This window comes from Ochotona curzoniae, unplaced genomic scaffold (genome assembly GCF_017591425.1).
Source record: "Ochotona curzoniae isolate NIBS_2020 unplaced genomic scaffold, NIBS_Ocur_1.0 scaffold_3890, whole genome shotgun sequence".
NCBI classification, from domain to species: Eukaryota; Metazoa; Chordata; class Mammalia; order Lagomorpha; family Ochotonidae; genus Ochotona; species Ochotona curzoniae.
In genome coordinates, this window is record NW_024467115.1 from 30,438,094 (window position 1) to 30,453,877 (window position 15,784).

The following is a 15,784-nucleotide window of genomic DNA, read 5'->3' on the forward strand; positions in this document are numbered from 1 at the left end:
AGGGTGATTTTTAAAGAAGCTTAGTAAGAACAATTACACCGTGTGCTTACAAAATCCCATGGGATTAACAGATGAGTTTATTGGGGCTGGTGTCATGGTGCTGCTGGCTAATCACTGCCTTAAATGCCAGCATCCCATGTCAAAGAAAGGCTTGAGTCCCAGTTGCTTGCTTCCAAATGAGATCCCTGCAAATGTGCCTGGGGAAATAGTGAAATATGGCACAGTATGGGTCCCTGCCAGCAGTAGGCAGACCTGGAGGAGTTTGCAGCCTGGTATTGGGCTGGATCAGCTCTAACCATTATGGCTTTTTAAGGAGTGAACCAGCAGATGATGAAAGATCTTTTTTGTTTCAGTTTTGTAATTATTTTATTTTGATAATCTTTATATAGTTGATCAGGGCACAATGCACCAAGGGCTATAGGAAAGTGGGTTAAGACTATTGTTTCCACATTATTATCATTATTATTATTTATTTATTTTTTCTGTATCTAGAGTAAGGAGAAAGGTAAAGGGAAAAGCTCCACCAAGCCTCCCTCCCACCCATCCCAGGTCTTCGATGTGGGGCATGCTCCGAGGGTCGTGCTCAAGTGGTTTTGATAGTTCAACAGTTCTGAATTGCTGCCAATCTCACCATTCCAAGCATGATGAAATCGCTGCAGAATCCACTGGTTGACATAGTCCACCTTAGAGTCTCTGTTTGTCCAGATTTTCAATGACAACACATGGCTAGGGTAGTTGATTGATTTGTTCTGTCCTTCGTCCTCTGTTGTGGTACCAGGAGTCCTCTGCAGGTTCCGATGGACTGCCATATCCTCCATGTGCACCTGGGTATGCTGTCCACTGTTCATTCTGAGCCTCTGAGGAGGTTCAGCTTTGACACTTGCGCTCCGTGGTCAGACCATGGAACATGCACTTCTCTTCATGGCTAGGGTTCTGGGATCAGCAGTTCAGTTGGGGAGATCCCCAAAGAAACTTCATCTGAAGTGTTCCCAGACCAGATTCTTGTGTGTGCAAGCCAGTACAGGGTCCAGCACAGTCTGTTGCTCCTATCAGCTGGTGGTTGCATTTGCTGGGTTGGTTCTGTTTCCAGCCCTGTCTTCCACTGGAACCAATGGGTGTTGTAGTCCAGCCTGATTCTGCCTACCACACATTCGGCCATTGCACAAACCACTGGGAGCTGCAGTCTTGTTGGAGTGACCCGCAATAACCCACACTATGCCCACCATGGAAGATCTTTTTGTACTTTTCTCTCCATATATCCTGTATATATCTCCATATATACTCTAGCTTTAAATAAATAAAAATAATTTTAAAAAAAGATGCTTATGGGCCCAGTGCAGTAGCCTGGTGGCTAAAGTCCTCAACTTGCACAGGCCGGGATCCCATATGGATGCCGGTTCTAATCCTGGCAGCCCTGCTTCCCATCCAGCTCCCTGCTTGTGGTCTGGGAAGGCAGTTGAGGATGACCCAAAGCCTTGGGACTCTGCACCCATGTGGGAGACCCAGAGGAGGCTCCTGGCTCCTGGCTTTGGATCGGCACAGCTCCAACTGTTGTGGCTACTTGGGGAGTGAATCATTGGATGGAAGATTTTCCTCTGTCTCTCTTTCTCTCTGTATATTTAACTTTCCAATGAAAATAAAATTATCTTTTTAAAAAAAGCTATTCATTTTTGTGTAAAAACTTTGACATCCATGCATAGATGGTACATTTAAAAAGTTCATGGAAAGTACATACAATGTAGAATCTACATATAAACTTCACATTTCTTTGGCACCAAAATAAACTTTTCAAAAAGTCGAGATAAAAAGATGGATGAATAGATAGAAAGTTTCCAATCTCTAGTTTATTCCCCAAATACCTTCCATGCTTGTGGCTGGGCTGCTTTGAAGCCAGGATCTAGGAATTCAGTCCAGATCTCCTATCTGTGTGACAGGGCTCAACTTCTCATACCATTCTGCTTTAGCAGGGTCTACGTTAGCAGGAAGCTGCAGTTCGGAGCTTGAGCTGCTGCTCAAAGCCAGGACTCTCAAGTGGAGTGTTGGTATCTTCATCAGCATGTCCCTGATGTTAGACCTAATGCCTTTTCTTAAATGCATCTTTCAATCCTATTTTCTATGAATTTTTGGAAGTCTATTGTTAATAGGACTAGTTGGAGTGAGTAGTAGAATCAGAAGTCTTTTTCTTGAAATGACTTGGAAACCTTTCATTTACTTTTAAATTAAGAGGAGAGACACTTGAGAGAGGGAAGAAATAGAAGACAGCAGAGATTGACTTGGGATAAATTCAGGCTTGGGCTCAGAGCTTCATCTTGGAGGAAGGACGGATGATCCTGCTTCATAGTTGGAGACAATTGTTGGCTCTGCTCTTGGGCCTTGAAAGCCTGTGGAGGACAAGCTCCTGCCTGCCTCTGTGGTCACAATCCCTGCCTCCTACCCGTGGCAGCAAGGGCTTTTGCACCTAGGACTACCAAAATTGTCCTGATGTTGGCCTTGTCCCAGCAATCCCACCTTCCCTCTCACTTGGTCCTCTCACTTCAAAAGATCAAAGGACTTTCTGGACCAAGGTGGCCCTATGGTTTCCAGCCCAGCTCCCATCTCTTTCATCGCATTCACCATCTCTTGATTTTCTATTTGTCTCTTCTTCCAAATATTATTTGCCTCTCCTCATTAACATAATTTGCACTGAGGCTGTGGACATTCTGTTTGCTTATTAGCAACTGAAGTGGTTAGACTTGAATATCTCTGAGATCAGTATGTTGAAGACATAGCTATACCTCTGTGTTCATTAAATGTAAGTGGCAGTTGCATTCATAACAGCTAAGATGTGAAATCACATTATTAATTAAAGAAGGAATAGATAAAGGAAAAGTGATGGATACATACACAAGGGGAAACTATTCAGCTTGCAAAAATAAGGAAATCCATTTTGACAACATGGTTGTAACTGGAGAGCATTATATTTAGTGAAATTAGCCAGGCACAGAAAGAGAAATACTGCAAGAGCTTTTACATGTAGAATCTAAAAACAGTCTGACAGGAGCAGACAGTAGGATGATGAGTTATCGGGCTGGATATGGGAAAGATCCAGGGAGATGTTGGTCAAAAGGTGCCAAGTTGAGTTCTGGGACTCGGTGTGGGGCATAGTGGCTTGGCTCTATAGTTCTTGCGCATTTGAACATTACCAAGAGAATAGAACTTAGGTGTTCTTACCTTAAAATGATTAATATGGGAGAATCTGACCATGTTAATCGGTTGATTCAATCATTTCGTGCTGTATATATCAAAACACCATATTATATAACACACATATATACTTTTTAAGTTGTCAATTGAAAAGAAAGTGAGGGGATGGAATTGGGGCTCAGGTCTCAGGATAGATTTCAGAGTAATGCCGTAAGAACTGAAAGACAATGAGATTGCACAGCCCTGCTCCCAGGACCCAGAGAAGACCCAGGAATTCTCTGACCAGACACCCCGGAAGCAGGGAGTTCCAATCCCTTTCTCTGGGTGGCCTTTGTTCTCTTCTGTTTTGGCGGTGGTCTTAGGCTCATTGCGATGCTGGCAATGGTGAGCGTTTTACAAGCCCTTACTCTGTGCTTGGCATGGGGAGAAGCTTTGTGTGCGTGTACTGTTCATTCATTGGCACAGCAGCCCTTGAAGAAGCAGCCATCCCTAGGTCCTTTGCTTAGCTGAGAAAATTGCATTGTGGAGTGGGGTGCCAGGATTCAGTCCCAGGCCAGCCCCCAACATGAACCATCTCCACTACCATGCTTTGCATCTGTGGTCTGTTTTTGTCCAAAATCTGGCGAAGGTAGCTTTTTAAGGCTACTCTGTGAGAAAACCTTGCCCTTTCCCCTCTTTAATTTTTTTAAACTTTTTTGAAAGATGGGAAAGGGGGAGACACTGCACATGCTTCCTTCCTCTGGTTTGTCCCCCAAATGCTTGTATCAGCAATGAGTCTTGAGTCGCAACAAGGTCAACTGTGAATGAGGAACAATGCATGTTTGGGAACTTGAGTCGTACTCACTGCAATTCGATGCTTTTGGGGCTGACAGATTTTCTCTTTGTTGTGTGAGATTTAGCTTCTTATGTCACAGGTGGCTGTTCCATTACATGTCCTGCTGCCTATGACAATGAATCTACTCAACTTTTCCCTCAACTTCTGAGGTCAACTTTAGTCATTGATTTTTTTTTGTATTGAGGTTTGCCAGGCAATTTTTAAAAATTTGACCTACGTATGTATACTTCTAAACTTAACAGATTTCTTACTCTTAGCTTTAAAAAAAAAAGATTTATTTTTATTGCAAACTCTGATATAGAGAGAGGAGAGACTGAGAGGAAAATCTTGTGTCTGATGATTCACTCCTCAAGTGGTTGCAATGGCTGGTGCTGTACCAATCTGAAGCCAGGAGCCAGGAGCTCTTTCAGGTCTCCCATGCTGGTGCAGGGTCCCAAGGCTTTGGACCGTCCTCACTCAGGCTTTCCCAGGCCACAAGCAGGGAACTGGATGGAAAGTGGAGTTGCCAGGATTAGAACTGGCACCCATATGTGATCCTGGCACATTCAAGGCAAGGACTTTAGCCACTAGGCTAGGCCACCGCACTAGGTCCCACTCTTAGCTTTATATATTTTAATTCTTTGCCCCCTTTTTTGGCATCAGCATTAAAACAAATTTCATTTGTCTTTTAAGAAAAAAGAATTTTTTTGAATAGAATTTGTCATTCTGTTTTTCTTTTTGGTTCTAATTTCGTCTTGTTAATGTTTATTTATCTGAAAGATGGAGCTTCAGACACAGTGGATACAGACAGGGAGAGAGAGAGATCTGCCACCTGCTGGATCCCTACTGAGTGGTTGCAATGGCTAGGCCAGGCTGAGACCAGGAACTTGGAATTCTGTCTCCCACAGAGGTTGGGAGGATTTGAATTCTCTTGCACTGCTTTCTCAAGAACATTAGCAGGCAACTAATGCAGTGGATCAGAAGTGGCGTGGCAGGGACTGGAAACAGCGCCTGTAGAAGAGGCAGCCTTGTATGCAGCAGCTTAACCTGCACACTGCGATGCTGGCCCCTGAAATTCCTTAATTAGATTTTCTTTCTGATTTCTTAAAACGATCATTCAATATGTACTTTTCAAGTCTTAATATTCTGTATTTAATGAAATTGCCATTTTGGGAATAATATATGTATTAAGCCAGCTTTTATTCTGTAGGTCTTAGGTCCAAAGCATCTTTTTGATTGCCTTCAAGATAATTTAGATATCATATTTAATTTGTTTGATTCTGAAGGATCTATGTACACACACACACACCCTAATTTTCAAATAAAGATTCTTTTCTTAACATAGCGCCTGTATTCATAGTCTAATTTTCCATGCTACTGGTGGATAAAAGGACAAAATGTCTCTAGGACATAAATATCTTCCTACTAGGGAAAGCTCCTAACCGGTTAAGGTGTTAGTTCAGAGGCTCACAGGCTTGGTTTCACAGTTCTTGGTTTCAGCATCAGGCTCTGGCTCCTAGCTCCAGTTCCCACTAATGCCTGCCTTGCATTGGTGGTAATGCTGATGGCTCAAGTTCTTGTATTCCTACCTCCACATGGGAGACCCAACTCCTACCCTTGAACATGGCCTAGTCTGGTTGTTATGGGCTTTTGAGAAGGAAATCAGTGGCTGCATGTCCTGGTTCTCTCTATCACACACTTTCTGCCTAGAAAATATGCAAGTAAGCAAATAAATATGCACATAAAAATTTTAAAAGGCTTCCCCATTATTAGAAAACATACAAAATTGAATGTAATGCTAATCTACATCTAAGTCAAAATATTAAGTGGGTCTTCGGATTTCAAAACAGCTTTGCTTTATATGTGTAGCTGCCATGGTGGAAGGAACCTTCCATTTATCAACTGTTCTATCTCCTACAGGAATGTCTACCTTCCTTTTTTGGGGCAGTGTTTCCATACCTAAGTCAAAGCACTGTGGTATTAAGGGAGTCCTCTTCCAAGAGTCGCTAACACTTAGAGAGTTTTACATCTATTGTGTAGTACTCAGCCTTCAGAATTTTTCTATGTTTGTATATCTCTTAAATCTATTGAGATCTACAAAAAAGGGGAAGGATTCCATTTAAACTTTTGTCTTTTTAGGAGGTTGGGGGGGACTGGTTTTACATGTTTTCCAAGAGGTTTTCTTTTATTATTAAAAAAAGTGTATAATTTTCTTCACTTTTTAAAAAACATATTGATTTATTTGAAAGATGGAAAGACCAAGAAAGGGGCAGAGGTCTACACACACACAAACATTCAGAGGGAAGGGGGAGGGAGGAAGGAGGAAGAGAGACAGAGAGAGAAAGAAGGGAGACAGAGAGGTCTTCCCATCCACTGTTTTTCTCCCCAAATGGCTGCAACCACAGGAGTTGGACTAGGCTGAAGTCGGGAACCCAGAACCACCTCTGGGTCTCCCATATGGGTAGAGGGGTGCAAGCACTTGCACCGTCTTCTGCTGCTTTCCCAAGCACATTAGGAGGCGGCTGGATTCGAAGTGGAACAGCTGCAGCTTGAACTGGTACTCATATGGGATTCTGGTGTTAAAAGCCTTACCTGATATGCCAATGCACTAGTTTCTACAATTTTCTGTTGGGCTTAAATTGTAACTGTTTTTAAAAAATAATTTTATTTAATTTTTAATGTTGTTTATATTGAGAAGGATGTATGCTCTTGTGGACCACTGACTAGGGTGGGGAGGGTTGAGGCATGGGGGAAGGTGGGTAGGATAAATGCTTCCATTTTTTTTTTTCCCTTTTTCTCCTGTATTGGGTGGGGAGAGTTAGGGAAGGGGAGGAGCTTGCTCCTAGCTGCCAAACTGATCAGCACTCAGGAATGGGGATTGGCCACTTGATGTCTTAGAAACCCCGATGTGGAAAAGGAAGTTCTGAGGGTATTACAGATAGTTCTGAGCTATTGTTGGCTTCATTGCTGCAGGGTGGAGAAAATCTTTGCAAGGTCTAGGGGCTGACAAAGTCCACCTCAGTGCATCTGCTTGCCCAGACATTTGATGCCAAAAGTTGCACAAGAGAATTGTTCACCCGTTGTGCTTTCCATCTCTGACGTGGCACTCAACATCCTCTGCAGGCCTCAAGGAGCTCCTGCCACATCTCCCATGGGTATCTGGGTACTGCACAGGCATCAACAATTGAGGAGGCCCCGTCCTGATATATGCATTCCAAGGTCGGACGACAAATCCAGAGATCTTCTCTGTGGCTGAAGTTTTGAGTCCAGTGGTCCAGCTAGGGATCCCCCAAGGACATGGGTTGTCCTCAGACCTTTTATGGCAGCTAGTGTAGGATCTGTTTGTCTGTCTTTCGCATCGCCTCTATATACAGTGGTGACTGCAGCTACCTGGTCAGTTCTGTCTCCAGCCCCATGCCTGTACAAACTGACAGGTGCTACAGGCTAGTTCAATCCAGCCTGCCACACAATTGGCTCTTACATACACGAATGGGAACTGTGGTCTAGTTGGGAAAATTCTCTAACTCCCACCAGGTCTGTACCCAGCCCCAGTTCTTGTACATGTCAGTATTTGTAGTAGACAAGCCTGGTCCATCTTACATCCCATCCAGCTCTCATACACTTGTATTGGTGTTGTGGCTCAGTTCAGCCCACCCAACCCTACAATCCAGCCCACATGTATGTTGACACGTGCCACTGCCTTGTTCAGCCTGACCCACCCCCCAGCCCTGATTCTTATACTCACCAGCAGGAACTACAGCCCAGCAAAGGAGTGCCCACGGTTTCTCTACCAGGCCCACTCCCAGCCCCAGATCTTGTACTTTCCAGGGTGTAATATGGTCTAGTCTGACATGACTTACACCCAGTTCTGACACTTGCCAATGGATGCTACAGCAAAGCCCAGCCAGCCTATATTTATTCTGGATCTTGCATGTGCCAGCAGATACGGTAGCCTAACCTAGTCTAGCTCTCCACCCAGCCTAGCTCACATGCAAGCTAATGATTATCACAGTCCTACCCAGTCTGGTGTGCCACAAATCTCCGCTCTCTCACTTACCAGTGGTAGCAGTGGCTCAGCAGATGAACCCTGGAAACCCTGCCTGACCTCCCACCAGGCTTGCCTCTGTCCCAGAGTCTTGTATGTGCTGATGGGTACTACAGCCTAGTCTGGCATGGTCCATCTCACCTTAGTATTTGCCAGCAGGTGCTGTAGCTTGGCTCCATTTGGCCTGCCCCTAGTCCCAACCCTAATATGAACTGGTGGGTATTTTGGTCCAGCCTGGCCTGCCCTGTACCCTATCCTGACTCTCATATCTGCCAGTGGGTGCTATGAACTGGCTCAGCCCAGCCTCCTCCCAAGCCTGACCCAGCCTGGCCTGGGCTGCTCCTAGCCTCTGCTGTCACACTCACCAGTGCAAGCTGCATCCTATCAAGGGAATTCCCTCATTTTCCCCTATCAGACCAGCTTCTAGTCAAAGATCTTGTGTGCTCTAGTGGGTGTTTGGTCCAGTGTGACTTGGCCTGCTTCCAGTCTTGGCATTTACCAATGGGTACTGCAATCTTGCCTGACTGGCCCATACCCATTCTGGCTATGTGGGTGCCACAGCCCAACTCATCCCCGGCTGGCCCACAGACCTGGCTCTCATATGGATTAGTAGGTGTTGTGATCTAGCCCAGGCTGTTTCACACTCGCTCTGGCTCTTGCTAGCAGCAGTGGGTACGGAGGCCCAGCCCATTCTGGCACATTCTCAGACCCAGCCCACACATATGTAGAGGGATGCTGCAGTCATGTTCCGTCTACTCTGTCCACAGTTCTGGCTCTTGTGCTCTCTAATGGGAACTGAAACCCACCAAGGGAGCCTCCTTAACCCTCCTCTCAGACCCATCAGATCCTGCATGTGCCAATGGTTTCTCTGACCCAGCCTGGCATGGCCTTTTCCTGTATCGGCCCTTGCCATTGGATGCTACAGCCTGACCTGGCCTGCCCTCAGTTCCAAGACTTGTACATGGATATTGTAACCTAATTCTGCCCAGCCTGCCCCCATCCCTGACTCTCGTGTGAATCTGCAGGTATGGTAGCCTAGCCTGGCATGGTCTGTACCACATTCTGGCTCCTGTGTGTGTGTGCCAATCTGTGGTATGACTTGGCCCAGGCCTTCCTGGTCTACCCCCTCACCCATCCCACACATCTGTCAACAAATGGAGCAGCGATGTCTGGTCTGACTCATACCTAACCCCAACACTTGTGCTCACCAGCGGGAGGTATAGCTTAATAGGGGAGCTCTCCAAGTTCCCGACCAGGCCTGCTCCCAAACCCAGATCTCATGTGTGCCAGTGGCTGCTGGGGCCCTACCCAGCATAGTTTGCCTTCCTTCCCCCCGTCTCGGCCTTCGTGTGTGTTGGGGGATGCTAGGGCCCAGCCCCACCCCCATTCTTGGGTCTACCTGTGAGTGCTATAGCCTGGGCTAACTAAACCTGCTCCCAACCCAAGTTCCCATAAGTGTTGGTGAGTTCTGTGGTCATGCCTAGCTCAGCTGTCACCACCACTAGCTCTTGTGCGAACCAGTGGGTATTGCAGATCCACTGGGTGAGCCCACAAGCTCCCCACAGACTCTGCCTCCCCTCCCACTTCAGATGATTCTCTCATGTGCCAGTTAATGTCATGGCCCAGCCTAATGTGTCCCACACTTTTCCAGGCAGTCCCTCACATGGCCTAGACAAGTCCTTTGGTTTTCCCTCTCCAAAGAACTCTGTCTCAGCCCCCTTATGGTGCAGTCTGTGGTAGTCTCCTAGAATCATTCCTTACCTGTAATGTACTTCCTCAGTGGTTCTGCCTCCCACCCACATCCTCAACCCCCCATTCTCCAGACAATCCACAGCCCTTATGCCCACATAGCCACACAGGACCCGAGGGTCTGGTCTTCCAGTGGAGCAGCATGCTGAACTGGGGCCATTTTTTCTAAGCCCCCACAATGGCAGCTGCTGCACTGTAATACCTTTCAGATATCTTACAAGTTTATGGACAAGATATGATTAGTAGGACTGGATTAGATTTCCACTGAGAAACACTGTTTTCAAGGAAAAGAAAATTTTCTGGCTATTTGGTGATTTCCAACTAGTGCACTGAAGTGCTTTGGTGATTTATGGAAATTAAATTTTCTCTCAATCCTAAGCAAGATTTTGACTATTAATGTGGACTGTGGGGGTGAGAAAAATCAAGCATGTAAGAGGATGGAGAATGGCACATGTGCTATTGAGTTTCTACACATTAACATAGGTGCTGCTAATAGGCTATATAAAACCAGATATGTTTACAGTGAAATGGTTGTCTGCATGGTGTCCAGAGAGCCACTGATTGTACGTACATTCATTGGCAGATTCCGTGATATAGATGAGGGCCTACTGCATAGCCTGACTCCAGCCAGAGCCCGGGATGGAGACTTGAACAAGTCAGGTCTGAATTGATGCCCTTGTTGCCACTTTGGATGTGACTGTGGAATGGCTAGGTCAGTGGCATCAGATGTTGGAATTTGTTCGTGTTTGCTTGGGGCACTAGGAATCATTTCCTTCCCCTCGTTCTTCCTCCACACCCCTCCTCCATTAATATTATTAGAAATTTGAAATACAGAGAATAGAAAAAAAATCAACGTTGCATTCGTGACTGCAATTTGGAGTAACTGTGGTATGTCTTCATGATTAGTAAAGTCATCACCTTAGGCTGGATTTCTCTGCCTACTCACATTGCTACCATCATTTTGTATTCAAATTAAGTGCCTCTCCTAAAGGAGTTCATCTAAGCGTCAGTGTATCCAGGCCATTGAAACATTAAGAACTTCTTGGGACCCTTAAATTAAGCTAGGTTATGATAAAACAAAATTAGCAAAACCTACATTGATGGCAGAAATTTGGGGAAGCATTTTTGGATTTAAGGGTCATTTGGTGGCATTATCTTCTGTAGAACCAGCTTTGGAGCAGGTGGGGGCAGCAGAGAGCCGGCTGAACTTGGCCACGTGGCAGGCCAACACATGCCCTTGATTTTCAAGGCAAGCGTGGAGGTGGCATTGAGTTAGAAGAAAAAGTCAAGGTTTTGATTTTGCATCTGAGAAGAATAGAGGAAAGCAACAGAGTTAGAAACTAGACCATGACCAGATTGCAGGGGGATGTAGGAACTGAAGGGGCACGCATACTAGTGTAAGCTTGGGGGCCCACAGCATCCCACTGTCCATCTTGTGGAAGATTATTCACAATCACCAAGGAGATGTTGTTTGCTGCTCCTGTTTACTTAGTGGTCTACTATGCTTGAAGCATCTTGCTCTCGCCGTGTGGTCTTGTCATAATTATCTTCAAATTGTGCTAATTAACAGAGCCAACCCGTGGGCAGCCTTCCCTCCCCTGACTTGGCACCCTTGAATGCTGCATTTAGCACCCATCGTGGGAAGGCATTCTGGAGATCTCTTGCATCCTCTTCCCATCTACTCCTTGCCACTCACTTAAGCTGCCTCACCAAAGAAACTGCTACCCAATAAAGACCAAGAGCATCCTAACAGATGGATGCTTAGCATAAGACAATCAAAAACTCCTAGCAGAAGAAAAACTCTCTGGATAGTTGTTTCAAGCTAGTAATAACAGAGTTTAAAATGTGTAAGGCAACTGGGGATGGGGATGGAGTGAGGAGAAAGAGGGACAAAGGGAGAAGACATAAGAGTTCTCAGAAAAGAAGGAAAATCTGAGTTAGGCTTCAGATGATCAACATCTGGACAGTGGCTGTCCTAGCGAACACTGCTGGGAAATCTGGTGTTAGCGCTGACCCCTGAAACGATTGGTTTCTACCTTTAGTTCCACCTGAGGCAGCTTAACTGCCACCATGTTGATCGGAGCAATTAACCTTTTCCTGCCTTTATTTTCCTTTTTGTAAAATGGGGATCAAAGTGTTTGCTAATAGTATTTCAAAGAGGAGTTCTACGGCAAGGTCAGCGAGTGTTGCAGGTGGACCAGGTGTTCTGAGTCCAGAAGTCACTGTGAATGAATGCGAGCATGTGTTCTGTCATCTCAGGAATGAAGTCCAGGGTGTCCATGCGCAGTAGTAGTGCTGACTTGGATGGCATTGTTCTGTCACATTGTAAATCTTTGACTGATTGCACAGTGTTCGTTCTTTATTGTTTAGCATACTCTTTAAAAAAAGCTGAATATAGAACTTCAGTCCCTGTTGGTTTTGTTCTTTTCCACTTGGCAAAGGTTGATTTAATTTTTTCTTTTGGCCTGTGCTTCTTCATGGCTTGAAATGAGCATGACTTTCTCTGTTTACCTCTGTACCCACATTGTTAATAGTCAAGTCCCACTGGGAATGGGCATGCGGTATTATTTCTGAAGTCAAGTTTGCAAATGGAGAAGACCTTGGTAGAAATTTGGAATAGTGTGCTGTGGTAGCTTTTATTTTCACACTGAAATGGTTTCTCACAAACTACTTTTAATGAGTCAGTGGGAATTACAATTTTCTTGATTAGTGCTATTCACTTGGCAAATCTATGAAAATAAAATGCATTAAAACAAATGCAATGAAAGGGGCGGGAAGTAAGTGGACAGAAAGAGTGGTGTGTGGCACTGGCTGTCATAGTGTTGTTAGATTCTATGTGTGGAGGTGATGGGAATGGGGGTGAGTGAATTTATACATATATGAGATTTATATATATAAATATTTATAAATATTCATATTCAAATACATATATCAGATTTATACATATGGAGAGCCAACTTACTGATTTTCAACTCTCCTTAGAGTCACTTGCAGATGAAAAAAATACCGATGCCCAGGTCTCTCTCCAGAAACGACAGCATCTGAGGGCACAGAGTGGCACAGAGATTTGTAAAATCTCCCTAGGCAGGATTTAGAGCCACCAAGAGTCAACAGAAAAAAAATAGTTCTCAAGTTTTTCCAAGAACGAGGTCTTACCTACTTGATTTTCTTAATTCACTGTTATAAGAAACTCTGACACAAACCAACTTCATAAAGAAAAGGGGTCTGATGAGTTCACTTGTAGGCTCAGTTACATTGGGGCCTTTGATGTGTCCCATCAGAGCGGGAGACGATAGTGGGGTATGCGCAAGAGCAACGGTAACATCACTGCACAGGATGCAGAGAGGGACTGGGTGAGACCAGACCCTGGTTTTATAATTCTCTCATGAGAACTACTAAAGGGGTGGGCACTGTGGTACAGAGAGGTTAACTATAGCTTGGGACCCCCATCAGAGTGTCTGGATTGAGTCCTGACTTCTGATACGGAGCCAGCTTCCTGTTAGTAGGCAGCAAGGCAGTGGCTGATGGCCTGTGCTGCTGTGAGTAGGGGAGCAGAATGGAGTCTGAGTCTGGCCTGACTTCATCCTGTTTATTGCTGGCATTTGGGGAATGAGCCTGTGGATGGAGGATGTCTCTCCATTATTCTCTCATCACTTTTTCAAGTAAGTAAATACATAATTCTTTATTTAAAAAAGGTAGCAAGGGATTGTTGGGGGCACTGACCATTTCCTGCCCTGTGATTGGCCCTTTGCCCTGATTGGTGTGCCTTGGTTATCTTTAAGTTGATTGGTCAAGTTTGACAGTTAAGCGGGGGGCTTGGCGGGGGAGGGGCTGGAGCATAACGGTCATAACGGTCACAACGGAGTTAACGGATGGAACGGAAGATCAGAATAAAGGTGCCTTGGAGACTCTACCAAGTGTCGGGTGATTTCTTCCGCAGGACGGGAGGACCCCCGATATTTGGTGCCATGACTCGGATAGAATATATCTGGTACCGTGACTCGGATAGAATATATCTGGTGCTGTGACTCGGATAGAAGATAACTGGCGCTGTGAATCGGATAGAAGTCAGCTGGTGAACGCCAGGAAGGTAAGCTGAGCAGATCGCTCAGGGAGCCGCTTAGAGCGGGGAATTAGTTTACAACTGAGCTTTTTGCTCAGGAAGCCGCAGCAGCGGGGGGCCCATTTAAGCTGAGGTTTCAGGTTACCTCAGGGAGCCGCTGATAGCAGCGGGGACGTGCACGTCAAGTTCGCGGATTAGCGACGAGCCAAGTTCGCAGGGTAGCGACGAGTCAAGTTAGTCAAGTTCGCGGGTAGCGACCATTAAAGCTGGGTTTTGCGACTATTCGGATCCATTCAGGGTCGCGGTTTACCGCCATTCACGATCGCGGTTTACCGCCATTCATGATCGCGGTTTGCTGCCATTCACGATCGTGGTTTGCTGCCATTCACGATCGTGGTTTACCGCCATTCAGGGTCGCAGTTTACCGCCATTCAGGATTGCGATCTAGCGCCCATTCAAGTTCGCGGTTAATGATCAATTTTGCGATTTGACAATCGGTGAAGTTTGCAGGTTAGCGGTGATCAGAGATGTTAAAAATATGGCCAATTTAACTTTTTCAGTGCACATGCAACCTTTATTGCAGAAACTGCTGACAGTGCTATTGTTTTTCCAAACTGTGCAGAGGATTGTGCTATGGTTTCTGAAGGAGGACCTTTTGATCCTGCCACAATGGGAACACTTAGGCAGAGACTTAGCTAAGGCAGAACACCAGGAGCCCATCCCTCCAGGAATGGTCAGGTTCTGGACATTGATTAAGTCTTGCCTGACAGATGGCACTGATAAATTCAGAGGACGTATACAGGAAGGTGAGAAAGTCTTATGGAAACGCAAAAAAAAAAAAAAAATCAGAATAGATGGTTTAAAGACCCTTAATGATTTCCAACAGGTACTGGAGTATATTAATTGGATCCGACCATATTTTTGTATATCTCATTGCCTTCAGGCTTTTGCAGCCTGGGGAGTCCCCCAGTGTTATAAGACTGATAATGGACCTGCCTATGCAGCCAAAGCATTTGATAAGTTTTGTTTTGAATTTGCAATTAAACACTCTACTGGCATCCCATATAATCCCACAGGCCAGGCTGTGGTAGAGCGTGCCCATGCAACTCTCAAAGCATTATTAATAAAACAAAAAGGGGGAGTAGGAGCCACCCTATATCCCAAAAGTCCTAAACATCAATTGGCTTTAGTTACTTATATTTTTAACTTTTTGATTCTGGATTTGGATGGCCGTTCTGCTGCCGAACGCCACACTGTTGGTGCAGGCCCCTGCAAAGATTGGGTGATGTGGAAGGATGTTTTAACAAAACAATGGATGGGCCTGCATCCTGTCTTACGACAGACGCGAGGAGCGGTTTGTGTTTTTCCGCAGGATTCTGATGGACTGGTATGGGTGCCAGAACGTTTGACGCGAGTGATAAGAAAGCCGGAGCAAGATGAACCTGTGGACGTGGTGGATGCTGACCAGCCTGATGTTCATTCAGATACCGAGACGAGACAGCCAGAATCTCCAGCTAAAACTGCACCATAAAAGGGGTGCAGCAAATATTGACTCGCTGTCTAGGGCCTTGGAAATGGCCCCCAGAATGGACTGCTGTCAAAGTACTGTGACTCCTAAAAGAGTAGCACCTGATCTTGCTGTGACCAATTTATTTCCTACCTGTTCAAATTCTGCCTTTGTGGGGTATAACTATACACATGGTAACCCTGTTCAATCTGTTTCTGCTCAGTCTTGGAATGTCTGGGTACTTTGCACTAATAGGGGTGGGTGTTCAGATATATCAGCTTTTGCATTTATTGATAAGGTAGTGATAAGAAATTGTAATTATAATAGTAATAGTTCTAGAATATGGGAAGAAAATGTTAAAGTTAATTGCAGTTGTTATGTTATCTATAATGCTATTTATGTATGTGTACAAGCTCCATTTAT